The 16,436-nt window shown below is 46.8% G+C and overlaps 1 protein-coding gene across 1 annotated transcript in view; it reads right to left on the bottom strand.

The window, feature by feature from the left end:
• LOC123758009 (putative sodium-coupled neutral amino acid transporter 10) overlaps window positions 1-9,478 on the bottom strand; it is a 102,930-nt gene extending 93,452 nt beyond the window's left edge. The window contains exon 1 of the mRNA XM_069338906.1: window positions 9,346-9,478. The gene's annotated coding sequence lies outside the window, so the exon portion shown is untranslated. The remainder of the gene's footprint in view (window positions 1-9,345) is intronic.
• Window positions 9,479-16,436: the final 6,958 nt, after the last annotated feature.

Here is a 16,436-nt window from a genome sequence, read left to right as displayed (position 1 = left end):
CCCCCTCACTCACCCCTCTTACTCCCCCCTCACTCACTCACCCCTCTTACTCCCCCCCTCACTCACTCACCCCTCTTACTCCCCCCTCACTCACTCACCCCTCTTACTCCCCCACTCACTCACTCACTCACCCCTCTTACTCCCCCACTCACTCACTCACCCCTCTTACTCCCCCCCTCACTCACTCACCCCTCTTACTCCCCCCTCACTCACTCACCCCTCTTACTCCCCCCTCACTCACACACCCCTCTTACTCCCCCCCCCTCACTCACTCACTCACCCCTCTTACTCCCCCATCACTCACCACTCTTACTCCCCCCTCACTCACTCACCCCTCTTACTCCCTCACTCACTCACTTACTCACCCCTCTTTCTCCCCCCATCACTCACTCACCCCTCTTACTCCCCCTTCACTCACTCACCCCTCTTACTCCCCCCCTCACTCACTCACCCCTCTTACTCCCCCCTCACACACTCACTCACCCCTCTTACTCCCCCCTCACTCACTCACCCCTCTTACTCCCCCCTCACTCACTCACCACTCTTACTCCCCCATCACTCACTCACCCCTCTTACTCCCCCCATCACTTACTCACCCCTCTTACTCCTCCTTCACTCACTTACCCCTCTTACTCCTCCTTCACTCACTCACCCCTCTTACTCCCCCCTCACTCACTCACTCACTCACTCACTCACTCACTCACTCACCCCTCTTACTCCCCCTTCACTCACTCACCCCTCTTACTCCCCCCCTCACTCACTCATCCCTCTTACTCCCTCCTCACTCACTCACTCACTCACCCCTCTTACTACCCCTTCACTCACTCACTCACCCCTCTTACTCCCTCCTCACTCACTCACTCACTCACTCACTCACTCACTCACTCACTCACCCCTCTTACTCCCCCTTCACTCACTCACCCCTCTTACTACCCCTTCACTCACTCACTCACCCCTCTTACTCCCTCCTCACTCACTCACCACTCTTACTCCCCCCTCACTCACTCACCCCTCTTACCCCCCCCCCTCACTCACTCACTCACCCCTCTCACTCCCTCCTCACTCACTTACTCACCCCTCTTACTCCCCCCTCACTCACTCACCCCTCTCACTCCCTCCTCACTCACTCACTCACCCCTCTCACTCCCTCCTCACTCACTCACCCCACTCACTCACCCCTCTTACTCCCCCTTCACTCACTCACCCCTCTTACTCACCCCTCACTCACTCACTCACCCCTCTTACTGCCCCTTCACTCACTCACTCACCCCTCTCACTCCCTCCTCACTCACTTACTCACCCCTCTTACTCCCCCCTCACTCACTCACCCCTCTCACTCCCTCCTCACTCACTCACTCACCCCTCTTACTCCCCCTTCACTCACTCACCCCTCTTACTCCCCCCTCACTCACCCCTCTTACTCCCTCCTCACTCACCCCTCTTACTCCCTCCTCACTCACTCACCCCTCTCACTCCCTCCTCACTCACCCCTCTTACTCCCCACTCACTCACCCCTCTTACTCCCCCTTCACTCACTCACCCCTCTTACTCACCCCTCACTCACTCACTCACCCCTCTTACTGCCCCTTCACTCACTCACCCCTCTTACTCCCCCTTCACTCACTCACTCACCCCTCTTACTCCCCCCTCACTCACTCACCCCTCTTACTACCCCCTCACTCACTCACCCCTCTTACTCCCTCCTCACTCACTCACTCACCCCTCTTACTCCCCCCTCACTCACCCCTCTTACTACCCCCTCACTCACTCACCCCTCTCACTCCCTCCTCACTCACTCACCCCTCTCACTCCCTCGTCACTCACTCACTCACCCCTCTTACTACCCCCTCACTCACTCACTCACCCCTCTTACTCCCTCCCCCCTCACTCACTCACCCCTCTTACTCCCCCCTCACTCACTCACCCCTCTCACTCCCTCCTCACTCACTCACCCCTCTTACTCCCCCCTCACTCACTCACTCACCCCTCTTACTCCCTCCTCACTCACTCACTCACCCCTCTTACTCCCCCCTCACTCACTCACCCCTCTTACTCCCCCCCTCACTCACTCACCCCTCTTACTCCCCCCTCACTCACTCACCCCTATCACTCCTTCCTCACTCACTCACTCACCCCTCTTACTCCCCCCCACTCACTCACTCACCCCTCTTACTCCCTCCTCACTCACTCACTCACCTCTCTTACTCCCCCCTCACTCACTCAGCCCTGTTGCGTATATATGCTGATTACCATTGTAAATGTGTGGCCAAGTCTGTGGAAGAAAATAATAAAAACACTCACCCCTCACTCACTCGCCCCTGTTACTCCCCCTCTCTTTCACCCTACCCCCCTCTCTCTCTCTCAATCTGTATTTTACCCCCTCTCTCTCTCTCTCTCTCTCTCACCCTGTTACTACCCCCCCTCTCTCTTTCTCTCACTCTGTTACTACCCCTCTCTCTCTCTCTCACCGTTACTACCCCCTCTCTCTCTCTCTCTCTCTCTCTCTCTCACCCTGTTACTACCCCCCCCCTCTCTCTCTCTCTCCCTGTTACTACCCCCCTCTCTCTCTCTCTCTCCCTGTTACTACCCCCCTCTCTCTCTCTCACGCTGTTACTACCCCCTCTCTCTCTCACCCTTTTACTACCCCCTTCTCTCTCACCCTGTTACTACCCCCTCTCTCTCTCACCCTGTTACTACCCCCCTCTCTCTCTCATCCTGTTACTACCCCCTCTCTCTCTCACCCTGTTACTACCCCCTCTCTCTCTCACCCTGTTACTATCCCCCCCTCTCTCTCACCCTGCTACTACCCCCCCTCTCTCTCTCACCCTGTTACTATCCCCTCTCTCTCTCTCACCCTGTTACTATCCCCCCCTCTCTCTCACCCTGTTACTATCCCCCCCTCTCTCTCTCACCCTGTTACTACCCCCCTCTCTCTCTCTCTCTCACCCTGTTACTACCCCCCCTCTCTCTCTCTCTCTCTCTCTCACCCTGTTACTACCCCCCTCTCTCTCACCCTGTTACTACCCCCTCTCTCTCTCTCTCTCTCTCTCTCACCCTGCTACTACCCCCCTCTCTCTCTCTCTCTCTCACCCTGCTACTACCCCCCTCTCTCTCTCTCTCTCTCACCCTGCTACTACCCCCCCCCTCTCTCTCTCTCTCCCTGTTACTACCCCCCTCTCTCTCTCTCTCTCCCTGTTACTACCCCCCTCTCTCTCTCTCACGCTGTTACTACCCCCTCTCTCTCTCACCCTTTTACTACCCCCTTCTCTCTCACCCTGTTACTACCCCCTCTCTCTCTCACCCTGTTACTATCCCCCCTCTCTCTCACCCTGCTACTACCCCCCCTCTCTCTCTCACCCTGTTACTATCCCCTCTCTCTCTCTCACCCTGTTACTATCCCCCCTCTCTCTCACCCTGTTACTATCCCCCCCTCTCTCTCTCACCCTGTTACTACCCCCCCCCTCTCTCTCTCTCTCACCCTGTTACTACCCCCTCTCTCTCTCTCTCTCTCTCTCTCTCTCTCTCTCACCCTGTTACTACCCCCCTCTCTCTCACCCTGTTACTACCCCCTCTCTCTCTCTCTCTCTCTCTCACCCTGCTACTACCCCCCTCTCTCTCTCTCTCACCCTGCTACTACCCCCCTCTCTCTCTCTCTCTCTCACCCTGCTACTACCCCCCCCTCTCTCTCTCTCTCCCTGTTACTACCCCCCTCTCTCTCTCTCTCTCCCTGTTACTACCCCCCTCTCTCTCTCTCACGCTGTTACTACCCCCTCTCTCTCTCACCCTTTTACTACCCCCTTCTCTCTCACCCTGTTACTACCCCCTCTCTCTCTCACCCTGTTACTACCCCCTCTCTCTCTCACCCTGTTACTACCCCCTCTCTCTCTCACCCTGTTACTATCCCCCCTCTCTCTCACCCTGCTACTACCCCCCCTCTCTCTCTCACCCTGTTACTATCCCCTCTCTCTCTCTCACCCTGTTACTATCCCCCCCTCTCTCTCACCCTGTTACTATCCCCCCCTCTCTCTCTCTCACCCTGTTACTACCCCCCTCTCTCTCTCTCGCCCTGTTACTACCCCCCCCCTCTCTCTCTCACCCTGTTACTACCCCCTCTCTCTCTCACCCTGTTACTACCCCCCTGTCTCTCTCACCCTGTTACTATCCCCCCCTATCTCTCACCCTGTTACTACCCCCCTCTCTCTCTCTCACCCTGTTACTACCCCCCTCTCTCTCTCACCCTGTTACTACCCCCTCTCTCTCTCTCACCCTGTTACTACCCCCCTCTCTCTCTCACCCTGTTACTACCCCCTCTCTCTCTCACCCTGTTACTACCCCCTCTCTCTCTCACCCTGTTACTACCCCCTCTCTCTCTCTCACCCTGTTACTACCCCCTCTCTCTCTCTCCCTGTTACTACCCCCTCTCTCTCTCTCTCTCACCCTGTTACTACCTCCTCTCTCTCTCTCTCTCTCACCCTGTTACTACCCCCTCTCTCTCTCTCTCACCCTGTTACTACCCCCTCTCTCTCTCTCACCCTGTTACTACCCCCCTCTCTCTCTCTCACCCTGTTACTACCCCCCTCTCTCTCTCTCACCCTGTTACTATCCCCCCCTCTCTCTCACCCTGTTACTACCCCCCTCTCTCTCTCACCCTGTTACTACCCCCCTCTCTCTCTCACCCTGTTACTACCCCCCTCTCTCTCTCACCCTGTTACTACCCCCCTCCCTCTCTCACCCTGTTACTACCCCCCCTCTCTCTCACCCTGTTACTACCCCCCTCTCTCTCTCACCCTGTTACTATCCCCCTCCCTCTCTCACCCTGTTACTACCCCCCTCCCTCTCTCACCCTGTTACTACCCCCCTCTCTCTCACCCTGTTACTACCCCCCTCTCTCTCACCCTGTTACTACCCCCCTCTCTCTCTCACCCTGTTACTATCCCCCTCTCTCTCTTACCCTGTTACTATCCCCCCCTCTCTCTCACCCTGTTACTACCCACCTCTCTCTCTCACCCTGTTACTAACCCCCCTCCCCCTCTCTCACCCTGTTACTACCCCCCTCTCTCTCACCCTGTTACTACCCCCCTCTCTCTCTCACCCTGTTACTACCCCCCTCTCTCTCTCACCCTGTTACTACCCCCCTCTCTCTCTCACCCTGTTACTACCCCCCTCTCTCTCTCACCCTGTTACTACCCCCCTCTCTCTCTCACCCTGTTACTACCCCCCTCTCTCTCTCTCTCACCCTGTTACTACCCCCCTCTCTCTCTCACCCTGTTACTACCCCCCTCTCTCTCTCTCACCCTGTTACTACCCCCCTCTCTCTCTCACCCTGTTACTACCCCCATCTCTCTCTCACCCTGTTACTACCCCCCTCTCTCTCTCACCCTGTTACTACCCCCCTCTCTCTCTCACCCTGTTACTACCCCCCTCTCTCTCTCACCCTGTTACTACCCCCCTCTCTCTCTCACCCTGTTACTACCCCCCTCTCTCTCTCACCCTGTTACTACCCCCCTCTCTCTCTCACCCTGTTACTACCCCCCTCTCTCTCTCACCCTGTTACTACCCCCCTCTCTCTCTCACCCTGTTACTACCCCCCTCTCTCTCTCACCCTGTTACTACCCCCCTCTCTCTCTCACCCTGTTACTACCCCCCTCTCTCTCTCACCCTGTTACTACCCCCTCTCTCTCTCACCCTGTTACTACCCCCCTCTCTCTCTCACCCTGTTACTACCCCCCTCTCTCTCTCACCCTGTTACTACCCCCCTCTCTCTCTCACCCTGTTACTACCCCCCTCTCTCTCTCACCCTGTTACTACCCCCCTCTCTCTCTCACCCTGTTACTACCCCCCTCTCTCTCTCACCCTGTTACTACCCCCCTCTCTCTCTCACCCTGTTACTACCCCCCTCTCTCTCTCACCCTGTTACTACCCCCCTCTCTCTCTCACCCTGTTACTATCCCCCCTTCTCTCTCTCACCCTGTTACTATCCCCCCTTCTCTCTCACCCTGTTACTACCCCCCTCTCTCTCTCTCACCCTGTTACTACCCCCCCTCTCTCTCTCTCTCTCTCTCTCTCTCACCCTGTTACTACCCCCCTCTCTCACCCTGTTACTACCCCCTCTCTCTCACCCTGTTACTACCCCCTCTCTCTCACCCTGTTACTAACCCCCTCCCCCTCTCTCACCCTGTTACTACCCCCTCTCTCTCACCCTGTTACTACCCCCTCTCTCTCACCCTGTTACTACCCCCCTCTCTCTCACCCTGTTACTACCCCCCTCTCTCTCACCCTGTTACTATCCCCTCTCTCTCACCCTGTTACTACCCCTCTCTGATATAAGTGCCCCCCCTGATGAGGCACTTGTATAAGATACTAGTATTCCCTAAATATTTCCCCTAAATCATTATTATAATTATTCCTATAATTTTTTTGGAGGGGGGTATTTTTTCTTGACTTCATTTCAACACATATTGACCTACAACTTTCACATATTGCAGTATGAATACCAAACAATGTTTATTAAATATACAAGTAAATTAATGAATTAGAACTACTTTATTCATTGTCAATAACTTCAAATTCAATTATCTCAAACTAGGTTTTCGACTTTCAACCGTATATAAAAATCCAGTTTCTGACCAATTCTCACTATTTTTACATATAGAATAGTGTGCACAACTGTCTTCTTAGAATCCTATAGAATGAATGCTTCATAAACCCTAAACGTTTGGAGTTATAATTTTTTGTCTAAATTTAGCACATACGTATTTCAAATGCCATTTTGACAATTTATTTTTTTACAGTAAACTACTGTATACTGAAAACCTATACAGTATTCTCAACTTAGAAAAATGAAGAACATACCTCAATAATGAGAGCATAACACCACCAAATGAACAATTGGCGACATTTAATATTTTTGCAACTGATTTGTAAATCTGAAAATTTCAATATTCAGTTTTATAATTATTTTAAATTTTCTTGTTTTTTCAAGTTGTTGGTGATCATTTAGACAAAGTTGGAGCATTTGCCTAGTAAATTATGCACAAAACATTTGAAAGAGTTTCAGCAAATTTTACAAACCGAGTGATATGTCCTGTCATTCATACATGTGTGTGTGTGTGTGTGTGTGTGTGTATATTTTATATATCTATATATCTATATATATCTATATATCTATATATCTATATATCTATATATATCTATATATCTATATATCTATATATCTATATATCTATATATCTATATATATATATATATATATATATATATATATATATATATATATATATATATATATATATATATATATATATATATAATGTGTGTGCCTTGCATAGTTTAAGGGTTAAGTTGTACAAGTGATGTTTGGATTTACATTCCAGGTGGCGAGGGTCAAAGAGCTTTAAATATATTTGGGTTGTGAAAGTATCTGAATTTTCTTGGATTACCATTAATGCAGTATGTTTGGTATCTGGGAATGGATAGGGAAGGGGTGTCATAGAATAGTGTGGTTTATGTGGTTTTCAGTCTGAGGATCATATCATTGGGAGTTTGGTCCAACAGCTGGGGCGTTTCTTACTCTTAGGTCCCTTGGCTGTGTTTTGTGGCAAGGCAGTGTGAGGATAGTTTGGGCAAAGTTTAAGAGGTATTTGTTTAGAAGTTTGTCCAGTACCAGTTATATTGCCTTGTTTATGCCATTGGTTGTGTTTATTTGGATTTCACTTTGTGGATGTAGATGGGGCGTGTGTTGAGTTAGTCTCAGGGTTGGGTTGGATTTATCATGTTAAATATTAAGGAGTCAGTCCAATGTCTTTTCTATTACAGTACACTTCCAATGACGATTGTTAATGTTTGGATTAGGTCTGCATTTAATTGCAAGTTCTGTGGAAGTGTATTATTGTCAAGGGGTGAAAAATGGTTAGTGATGGGGCATTTGGTACATGCGAAGTTTACTGTTGGGCAATTGGTAGTGGTTAGTTAAAGGTTGAGCTGTGTTTCAGTGCACTATTGTATTGTATGTTGGTGTAGGAGAGAATCCTATTAGTGGCTTTTGCTGCTATGTATGAAGATCATTGTTTGGATTTCAGGTCTTACTTCAACCAGTCCTCTTAAAAATAACGTCGCCTTTCATTCGTATGCGTGCTATGACCAAAAATGGAAGTAATTTGAAATAAAATAGGCTCAGGAACGCGATGTACTCTTTTATACGTGATGAAAGTGATGTACTACCATTTTCTGTTAGAGTCCTCTGGCTTACTCAGTTAGGTTAGGAGAGAAAACTTTCAATTAACGGTTTTCATGACAATTTGAAACCTTAGGAAAATTTCCTGCCCTCCTAACCTACCAGAGGACCCTCAACTTGCTGTTGTAGAAAAAAAATCCAAAATTTATTTTCTATTTCTTTTTCATTTCGAATTACTGTGCATCCATTTTCGGCCATACTGGCAAGCAGCCAAATTCAAACAAACTGTAATTGTAAGAGGACAGGTTGCATAATTGCCCTCACAATTTGAAGATTTGAGAATATAATGGGGCCTCGACTTACGATGCTAATCCGTTCCCAGAGACAGATCGTAAGTCGAAATATCCTAAGTCGAAGAGATTTTTCCCGTAAGAAATAAAAGGATTTGGAGGCAGGTAGAGCCTCGCCTGGAGGCCTAGGAGGTAGGTAGAGCCTCGCCTGGAGGCTGAGAATGCCGGTAGAGCCTCGCCTGGAGGCCTAGGAGGCAAGTAGAGCCTCGCCTGGAGGCCTAGGAGGCAGGTAGAGCCTCGCCTGGAGGCCTAGGAGGCAGGTAGAGCCTCGCCTGGAGGCCTAGGAGGCAGGTAGAGCCTCGCCTGGAGGCCTAGGAGGCAGGTAGAGCCTCGCCTGGAGGCCTAGGAGGCAGGTAGAGCCTCGCCTGGAGGCCTAGGAGGCAGGTAGAGCCTCGCCTGGAGGCCTAGGAGGTAGGTAGAGCCTCGCCTGGAGGCTGAGAATGCCGGTAGAGCCTCGCCTGGAGGCCTAGGAGGCAGGTAGAGCCTCGCCTGGAGGCCTAGGAGGCAGGTAGAGCCTCGCCTGGAGGCCTAGGAGGCAGGTAGAGCCTCGCCTGGAGGCCTAGGAGGCAGGTAGAGCCTCGCCTGGAGGCCTAGGAGGCAGGTACAGCCTCGCCTAGAGGCCTAGGAGGCAGGTACAGCCTCGCCTGGAGGCCTAGGAGGCAGGTACAGCCTGGCCTAGGAGGCAGGTACAGCCTCGCCTAGAGGCCTAGGAGGCAGGTAGAGCCTCGCCTGGAGGCCTAGGAGGCAGGTAGAGCCTCGCCTGGAGGCCGAGGAGGGAGGTACAGCCTCGCCTAGAGGCCGAGAAAGACGGTAAAGCCTCACCTGGAGGAGAACAGTTGTGTTGATTTAGGGGCGAACCAGTGGGCCGTGGAACGTCAAGCGGTTTCAGTCCACAACTTTGTTTTGCTTTCACACGTCAGGTGACCTTCCGCCTCATCTGCTGTTCTCAGTATATAACTGCTGCTTATTTGCTGTTTATACTGAATTTCTGTGAATCATTAAAGTATTTTATCTTTTTATTTTGTTATATTCAAAGTGAGGGACAAGTTATTTATTTAATTTTAGTAATAGAAAAGTGACTAGCTTGCCAAAGTCAAGTCACTTCAGCACATTCGGATACATTATTTGTAATATTAACTGATAAGATTCAGTCATGGCATATAACGTAATATGGAAAGGATTATAACTTAAAAATAATAGTTAGAAAAGATTTTATGTTAACATTTATTGGATACTAGTAACTTGGTACAGAAGACCGACCACAGATATATTTTAACATTTCAGACACAAAATTTGTACGTTTCGCATTTTTTTCTTTATTAGCAAAATTAGGTATACACAGCAATGTGCTATTACCCTATTCTGTATGAGATATTACACAGTGTAGATCAAGAACTTGCTATAGGCTCAACTATTATTCTCATCTCACAGGATGGTTAGTCATACATGGACTCAGGAGAGCAAATACCAGCCTCACTACAAAAACAAATCAACTCTGAGGAGAGAACATGAAATGTAAGGCTGATATATTAGCCCAACTGGCAAAATCTGGAGAACAGCACAAGAATATCTTCCAATATTCCTGAGTGTATGAAGTAATTACAGAGCTCAAAGTACCTCATACCATTAGGTCTGAAGTCACTGATAACAGGACAGTCACAAATATAGTGTTGGGGAGCTCAAGAGCTCCCAGCTCTTGTTCACATAGTTTACAATTGGAATGTTCACCATTGGGGGCATTCATGACCTGCAGCCACCTGCCATAGATATCGATATTCCAACCTAATTCTGGCAGTTATAATATCACACTGTCTAGTGGATGTTTTATGCTGTCCGTACATATAATTCTCAGTTCTAAACATGTCATAGCTCTATATACTCGTGCTTTCTGGCCTTTGTGTGTCAGTGACTTCTCTCCTGTATTCCCTAATTTCTTGAAATATTGCAGCTTTAACAGCAGAAATTAGAATGCCCAGATATAACTCAATTTCCGGCTTATCACATGCAGTTTTAGCTGCCTTGTCTGTGTCATCATGCAGGACAACACCTGTGTGAGATGGTATCCATGCAAATGAGACTGAAACTGTTGCACTTTGCATTAATAATGTTGTTTATAATGGATGTTGCAACATTCCTAGTGTCTATTTTGCATGCTGGGGTTTGAAGTGCTTGAAGAGCTGACTTTGAATCACAGAAAATTATTCCTCAGCTGTTCTTCAGTGTGTTAGTAGCAAGTTGTAGTGCAGCTAATATGTGTGTGTGAAGCTAAGCCAGTTATCCAGTCTCACACTTGTGGTCTGTGTACATGTGTTGTCTACGAACCAAGGCCAAAGCGCTCGCGAAACGCCGGGCGAGTGTCTTACCACTACTGTTAAAGGTACATGCAAGAGTTCTTACATTTTTGTACAGCCACTAGCACGCATAGTTTTGGGCATGTCGTTAATCCGAATTTTCACACACACACACACACACACACACACACACACACACACACACACACACACACACACACACACACACACACACACACACACACACACACACACACATTCACACACACACACACACACACACACACACACACACACACACACACACACACACACACACACACACACACACACACACACACACACACACATTCACACACACACACACACACACACACACACACACACACACACACACACACACACACACACACACACACACACACACACACACACACACACACACATTCACACACACACACAAGGGGCATTCTACGACCAGGTGACAAAGATAGGGCTGAAAGATAGCAAGAAAGATAGGGCTGGGCGAACTGCATTTTCTTGGATTGTCGGAAAGCCTTTTGACACAGTACCGCATAAGAGGCTTGTACATAAGCTGGAGAGACAGGCAGGTGTAGCGGGGAAAGTGCTCCAGTGGATAAGGGAGTACCTAAGCAATAGGAAGCAGAGAGTTACAGTGAGGAGCGAGACCTCAGATTGGCGTGAAGTCACCAGTGGAGTCCCACAGGGCTCTGTACTCGGTCCTATCTTGTTTCTGATATATGTAAATGATCTCCCGGAGGGTATAGATTCATTTCTCTCAATGTTTGCGGACGATGCCAAAATTATGAGAAGGATTAAGACAGAAGAGGACTGTTTGAGGCTTCAAGAAGACCTAGACAAGCTGAAGGAATGGTCGAACAAATGGTTGTTAGAGTTTAACCCAACCAAATGTGATGTAATGAAGATAGGTGTAGGGAGCAGGAGGCCAGATACAAGGTATCATCTGGGAGAGGAAATTCTTCAGGAGTCAGAGAAATAAAAAGACTTCGAGGTTGATATCACGCCAGACCTGTCTCCTGCAGCACATCAAGAGGATAACATCAGCGGCATATGCCAGGCTGGCCAACATAAGAACAGCATTCAGAAACTTGTGTAAGGAATCATTTAGAACTTTGTATACCACATATGTCAGGCCAATCCTGGAGTATGCAGCCCCAGCATGGAGTCCATATATAGTCAAGGATAAGACTAAACTGGAAAAGGTTCAAAGGTTTGTCACCAGACTAGTACCCGACCTGAGAGGTATGAGCTACGAGGAGAGACTACGGGAATTAAACCTCACTTCGCTGGAAGACAGAAGAGTTAGGGGGGACATGATCACCACATTCAAGATTCTGAAGGCAATTGATAGGGTAGATAAAGACAGGCTATTTAACACAAGGGGCACACGCACAAGGGGACACAGGTGGAAACTGAGTGCCCAAATAAGCCACAGAGATATTAGAAAGAACTTTTTTAGTGTCAGAGTGGTTGACAAATGGAATGCATTAGGAAGTGATGTGGTGGAGGCTGACTCCATACACAGCTTTAAGTGTAGATATGATAGAGCCCAATAGGCTCAGGAACCTGTACATTAGTTGATTGACCGTTGAGAGGCGGGACCAATGAGCCAGAGCTCAACCCCCGCAAGCACAAGTAGGTGAGTACAATTACGTGAGTACACACACACACAGAAACGATGGGCAGAGTTTCTTTCACCCTATGCCCATGTTACCTAGCAGTAAATAGGTACCTGGGAGTTAGTCAGCTGTCACGGGCTGCTTCCTGGGGTGTATGTGTGGTGTGGGGGGAAAAAACGTAGTAGTAGAAACAGTTGACTGACAGCTGAGAGGCGGGCCGAAAGAGCAGAGCTTAACCCCCGCAAGCACAACTAGGTGAATGCACACACACACACACACACACACACACACACACACACACACACACACACACACACACACATGACTTTTGTTAGGCCAAAGCTAGAATATGCAGCTGTTGTGTGGTGCCCATATCTTAAGAAGCACATCAACAAACTGGAAAAGGTGCAAAGACATGCTACTAAGTGGCTCCCAGAACTGAAGGGCAAGAGCTACGAGGAGAGGTTAGAAGCATTAAATATGCCAAAACTAGAAGACAGAAGAAAAAGAGGTGATATGATCACTACGTACAAAATAGTAACAGGAATTGATAAAATCGACAGGGAAGACTTCCTGAGACCTGGAACTTCAAGAACAAGAGGCCATAGATTTAAACTAGCTAAACACAGATGCCGAAGAAATATAAGAAAATTCACCTTCGCAAATAGAGTGGTAGACGGTTGGAACAAGTTAAGTGAGAAGGTGGTGGAGGCCAAGACCGTCAGTAGTTTCAAAGCGTTATATGACAAAGAGTGCTGGGAAGACGGGACACCACGAGCGTAGCTCTCATCCTGTAACTACACTTAGGTAATTACACTTAGGTAATTACACACATTAAATATGCCAAAACTAGAAGACAGAAGAAAGAGGTGATATGATCACTACGTACAAAATAATAACAGGAAATGATAAAATTGATAGGGAAGATTTCCTGAGACCTGGAACTTCAAGAACAAGAGGTCATAGATTTAAACTAGCTAAACAAAGATGCCGAAGAAATATAAGAAAATTCACTTTCGCAAACAGAGTGGTAGACAGTTGGAACAAGTTAGGTGAGAAGGTGGTGGAGGCCAAAACCGTCAATAGTTTCAAAGCGTTATATGACAAAGAGTGCTGGGTAGACGGGACACCATGAGCGTAGCTCTCATCCTGTAACTACACTTAGGTAATTACACACTCTGGACCTAAAAAAGGCTTTCGACAGAGTTCCACATATGAGGTTGTTCTGGAAACTGGAAAATATTGGAGGGGTGACAGGTAAGCTTCTAACATGGATGAAAAATTTGCTGACTGTTAGAAAAATGAGGGCAGAAATCAGAGGCAATGTATCGGACTGGAGAAATGTCACAAGTGGAGTACCACAGGGTTCAGTTCTTGCACCAGTGATGTTTATTGTCTACATAAATGATCTACCAGATGGTATTCAGAACTATATGAACATGTTTGCTGATGATGCTAAGATAATAGGGAGGATAAGAAACTTAGGTGATTGTCATGCCCTTCAACATGACCTGAACAAAATAAGTATATGGAGTACCACTTGGCAAATTGAATTTAATGTGAATAAATGCCATGTTATGGAATGTGGAACAGGAGAACATACATCCCACACAACCTATAAATTATGCGAGAAATCTTTAATGATTTCTGATAAAGAAAGAGATCTAGTGGTGGTTCTAGATAGAAAACTATCACCTGAGGACCACATAAAGAACGTTGTGCGAGGAGCCTAAGCTACGCTTTCTAACTTCAGAATTGTTTTATTTATTTATTTATTTATTTATTTATATATATATACAAGAAGGTACATTGGGATTGTGAGGATACATAGCATTGTAATTACATTCTTGTAAAGCCACTAGTACGCGCAGCGTTTCGGGCAGGTCCAATCTAAGAAAATCTTAAGTAGGTAAATACTAGCAAAATTTATAAAAATAACAGTTACATAGCAAGAAAAAAATAAAAGATAAGAGAAAATTGTAGGTATATTAAAGCACATAGGTAGCTCAGATTGATTGCAATGTCAGCTAGAATGGTAGTTTAACAAAAATTAGTACAAAAAACTTCAACAAGATCTTGTAGATCTGAGGCAAAGTGAAATTGACACCAGTAATTCCATCTATCATCATACTATCATGCAAGAGGAGCCACACATCTATGGATCATCCAATAAAATCAGCAGACTTCTAGATGTTACTACTGCTCGGCTTAGACGCGGTTACAAGTATCTCTGGGAATTCTCATTATCTACCGATGTAGACCTGACCAAATGTAAACTGTGTCAACAAAATTATTCGCACACCCTCCGTCACTATGTGATGGAGTGCGAAAAGATACGTGAATTTAGAGACAATTCTATAACCAATGTACCAACGATGTGTAAATATTTCATTCAAAATTATCTGCTACCAGAAATTTTAGCCAACTATCCCCAGTTTGCTAACTGTAGGTAGTTACTGAGTGATTGTAACCTATGGATATAACCCCCCACTGGATGGGGGGCGGTGTGCAGGACAAACATATCAATTGTGACACTAGCTCTCCACATATGTCAGTTGCTTAATTTAAAACCTGTACTTGAGGTCGATCTCGAACCCATTGTTGATGTGACGACTTATATTAAATTTTGTAACTAGCTCATCAAGATTGTAACTTGCTTAGCTAAATGAATTATGGGGTTCAGTCCCTGAGCCCAATATGTGCATCTGTAACCCTTTCCACTACCGCCCACGGGATGGGTATGGGGTGCATAATAAATGAACTAAACTAAACTCCTACACTACCCATAAACATTGGCGTTCCACAGGGCAGCATGCTTGTCCTTCTCCTCTTTCTCATCTACATTAATGACCTTCCGAATGCCTCTCAACACCTCAAACCAGTCTTATTTGCTGACGACACAACCTTCATTTTCTCCAGTCCTGACCCGCTTGCTCTAAATGTCACTGTGAATACTGAACTAAATAAAGTCCATCTTTGGATAACTGCCAACAAACTCACCCTTAACATTGACAAAACTTTCTATATTTTGTTTGGTAATAAATCCTCAAATAAAATTAATCTAAGAATAAACAATATACAAATCAGTAGTAAAGTTGATGGTAAATTCCTTGGTGTCCTCATCGATAACAAACTGAATTTCCAGGGACACATTCTAAATATAGCAAAAAAAGTTTCTAAAACTGTTGGCGTTCTCTCTAAGATCAGATATTATATTCCTCGCCCTGCCCTGGTGACTCTCTATTACTCTCTCATCTATCCTTATCTCAACTATGGTATTTGTGCTTGGGGTTCTACTACCCAAAATCATTTACGTCTTCTAATTACTCAACACAAAGCTTCTATTAGAACAATATCCAACTCTGGCCCCAGACATCACTCGGTACCCTTACTCAAATCTCTGAATATGTTAGATATTGTCACTGCACATCCTCTCATGTGTACTCTATATATTTAAAACTCTGAATTGTAATGCCAATCCTGACCTTAAAGCTTCCTAGAAGGTTGTAACAGAACCCATGAGCACCACACCAGAAACAAATACCTATTTGATATTCCAAGAGTACGACTTAATCAAACTAGAAATGCTCTACAAATCAAGGGACCCAGAATGTGGAATGACCTTAATCATGTCAGAGGCTGTACCTCTCAACCAGTTTAAGATGAAAACTAAGCACTACCTAATTAACCTTACCCCTAAATGTCAACCTATGTCTTACTATTTTTAAACAATGCTGTTTGTTGACCAACTTGTATATTAGCTATTTTCTACCATATTCCCCCCCCCCCTTCTTTTATCATTTATTTTATTTTTTTTCAACGCAATTTATACTTTAAGCTCAATTACTATTAAGTTTTAGTTAGTTTAGTTCATTTATTATGCACCCCATACCCATCTTGTGGGCGGTAGTGGAAAGGGTTACAGAGGCACATAATGGGCTCAGGGACTGAACCCCACAAT

This window comes from Procambarus clarkii, chromosome 40 (genome assembly GCF_040958095.1).
Source record: "Procambarus clarkii isolate CNS0578487 chromosome 40, FALCON_Pclarkii_2.0, whole genome shotgun sequence".
Classification (NCBI taxonomy): Eukaryota; Metazoa; Arthropoda; class Malacostraca; order Decapoda; family Cambaridae; genus Procambarus; species Procambarus clarkii.
Note: the sequence above shows the minus strand (reverse complement) of the source record. Positions and strands in the feature narration are given on the sequence as shown.